The following is a 3,710-nucleotide window of genomic DNA, read 5'->3' on the forward strand; positions in this document are numbered from 1 at the left end:
CCCCATCTATTTCCCATGATGTGATAGGACCGGATGCCATGATCTTCGTTTTCTGAATGTTGAGCTTTAAGCCAACTTTTTCACTCTCCTCTTTCACCTTCATCAAGAGGCTTTTTAGTTCCTCTTCACTTTCTGCCATAAGGGTGGTGTCATCTGCATATCTGAGGTTATTGATATTTCTCCCAGCAGTCTTGATTACAGCCTGTGCTTCTTCCAGTCCAGCATTTCTGATGATGTACTCTGCATATAAGTTAAATAAGCAGGGTGACAATATACAGCCTTGATGTACTCCTTTTCCTATTTGGAACCAGTCTGCTGTTCCATGTCCTGTTCTGTTGCTTCCTGACCTGCATACAAATTTCTCAAGAGGTAGGTCAGGTGTTCTGGTATTCTCATCTCTTTCAGAATTTTCCACAGTTTATTGTGATCCATACGGTCAAAGGCTTTGGCATAGTCAGTAAAGCAGAAATAGATGTTTTTCTGGAACTCTCTTGCTTTTTCTATGATCCAGCAGATGTTGGCAATTTGGTCTCTGGTTCCTCTGCCTTTTCGAAAACCAGCTTGCACCTACTGACCTGGGGAGTTCTTCTGTCAGTATCCTATCATTTTGTCTTTTCATACTGTTCATGGGGTTCTCAAGGCAAGAATACTGAAGTGGTTTGCCATTCTCTTCTCCAGTGGACCACATTCTGTCAGACCTCTCCACCATGACCCACCCATCTTGGGTGGCCCCACGGGCATGGCTTAGTTTCATGGGGGAGTTTGGGGGAGAATTCATACATGTATATGTACGAGTCCCTTTGCTGCCCACCTGAGACTGTCATAACATTGTTAATCAGCTGTAGTAGTAGTAGTGTTAGTTACTTAGTTGTGTCCGACTCTTGTCGACTGCAGCCTACCAGGTTCCTCTGTCCATGGAATTCTCCAGGCAAGAATACTGGAGTGGATTGCCATTCAGCTATATTCCAATATAAAATAAAAAGTTTAATTAAAAAAATAATAATTACGTTTGGAAAACACTGTAAACTGTTTACAAGTTTTGTAAATCCCAAGCAACCTAGGATGTTGGTTTGTTTAGCCTGTTCAAAAAAGTGTTGGTCCCATCTGACTCTTCGGCACCCCATGGATCCATGCTCCTCCATGCTTTGGACACCATGCTCCTCTGTTCATGGGGTTCTCCAGGCAAGAATACTGGAGTGAGTAGCCACTCCCTTCTCTAGAGGTTCTTCCTGACCCAGGAATTGAACCTGGGTCTCCTGCATTGTAGGCAGATTCTTTACCATCGGAGCTACCAGGGAGGAACAGTACTCTTCCATTCTCACTCCATGAAGCATTTCCTGATGCCAGGAATCAGAATGACTTTCTCTTAACTCTGGCTTTAGGAATTTACTTAAGTCTGTGACTGCACTGACTCATGGTTTATTTAGTTGCATACTGCTCTGAATCATCTACTGAAATAAGAGCCCCATGAGGGCAAGGAATTTTTTTGTTTCCCTCTCTGTCCCCAGTTTCTAACAGTGTGCTTTGCTCTGAGTTCAATAAATATTGGCCACATTGAAATGTTTGATTCCTAATCATCTTCTAAAATACACTTGAAGAGAAACAGAAACTCAGGAGTTGACTGAAGTCTTGCTGCAGAATTTCTAAAGTGTTGAATACTAACCAGTTTTCCACCTCCTGGCAGTGTTTAAAAGGTTCACATTATGGCTGAACCCCATTAACTCTCTAGCATTATTGTTCAGTCACTAAGTCATGTCCGACTCTTTGTGCCCCCTTGGACTGCAGCACACCAGGCTTCCCCATCCTTCAGTATCTGCTGGAGTTTGCTAAAACTCATGTCCATTGAATTGCTGATGCCATCCAACCATCTCATCCTCTGTCAGCCCTTCCCCTCTTGCCCTCAATCTTTCCCAGTATCGGGGTCTTTTCCAATGAGTCACCTCTTTGCATCATGTGGCTAAAGTATTGGAGCTTTGGCTTTAGCATCAGTCCTTCCAATGAATACTCAGTGTTGATTTCCTTTGGGATTGACTAGTTTGATCACCTTACAGTCCAAGGGGCTCTTGGAATTGATTTGTCACCATAAGGAGGGAAAAACCTAAGGTTTGGGACATGGCCCAGTTTGTTAGCTATAAAAACACTTCCATATGGCATAAAAAGTCAGAAATATTTAATTTGGCTATAAGAACTTTGCTTTTAGTTATTTGAACTCTTTCTGGAAAATAAAACTTGGTGAGGTCTATATAAAATATCCGCATAAAAATAAATACTGCTGCTAGGCTTTCAGATGTTTCTAAGACATGAGATTGTTTGAACAAACTGGATGTTTTACTGACTTGAGAATTTCTTATCCATATATTTTAGGTTACATAGATGTAGTCATGATTTGCATGCGTATAACTCTAAAGTTTCCATATGTGAACAGAAAAATTGTGGATTGACTCAGATCCTCTCAAGATGAGTGTTTAAGTGTTAAAAAAAACCTGGTTAAGGTATTAATACTTTGGTAGAAATTTGTGACCTTGTTTATCCACCTTTTCTGTGAACCTCCTGGTAAGCTTCCTCCAAATGAATGGGTCTGGTCCATTAAAAGCTGAAAACATTGTTCCCTTTGGCCAATGCTTGACCTTTTTGGAGCATCTTAAGTATCAAAGATATAAAAATAACCTGACATTTACATTTACAGAACCTCTCTCTGCAGCTCAAAGAGCTCATTGTTCTGGGAATTCTCAGTAGCATCTTACTCATTCCTCCTAAAGGCACATCCCTTTCTAACACCTAATCTTATGTATTGCCCCCTCCCTTTTTTTTTAGTTTATTATGAGAGTACTTATATGCTTATTTCCAGATACACTTAACATAACACAATCCTAGTAATCAAGTTGCTTCATTTGTATCCCAAACATAAATTCAATAGAAATAAGTTATTCCATATCTATTATCATTTAGCAGCTACAAATTTTTTTTTTAATTCTTCTTTTAAGCTTCCTCTGGCGGATATTTTGGTTTAATCATCTTGTTTTTATTTTTGTTTTGTAGTACAGCAGAGTGCTGGATGACCTTTTATTTGTTACCTTAGAATGTTTTTTATCAAACTAACAAGTATAAAGAGGTTGACTTCTTGCTCCTAACTGCTCTGGGCAATATGGGGAAAGAAAAGGATGAGTTCAGGGATTCAAATTCCCACCTGTAGCACCACATAAATCACCCAAAAGTTTCTATGTCTATCTTAAAAGAGATCCTTACCTCCTGCAGACACAGAGTAAACCAGATACAGAATCTCTGCAGTTAGCTGCTGAGTTGCAATGCAAATTAAATTTCCAACTTTACAGCGTGTTGAAGTCAAGGTATTAATTGGGAAGGAATGGAGTCCTGAAAATTCAAATGGCGTGTGTGGCTGGATCCTGATGAAGCTGGGGACATTGGGTCTTCTTCACCAGTACAACCAGCCCTTACAGCTCCACCTGGGGTGAGTAACCCTGCTTTGCCGGATAAAGTTGTAATGGCCTCCACTGTAATGGCCTCCGCTGAAGAAATTTACATGCCTTGAAAAACATAGCTGATTCTCCTCAAGACATATCCCCATCACTCCTCTTTGGTTCTAGACCCATAACTAGTTTCAGGGAGCCCCAGAAGATGAGGTACAAAGAGTGACATTCAAGGAGATGTGTCACACCCTTAAAGACCAAATAATTTTTCCAGTATATCCA

Source organism: Bison bison, unplaced genomic scaffold, assembly GCF_000754665.1.
Source record: "Bison bison bison isolate TAMUID 2011002044 unplaced genomic scaffold, Bison_UMD1.0 scf7180017864461, whole genome shotgun sequence".
NCBI classification, from domain to species: Eukaryota; Metazoa; Chordata; class Mammalia; order Artiodactyla; family Bovidae; genus Bison; species Bison bison.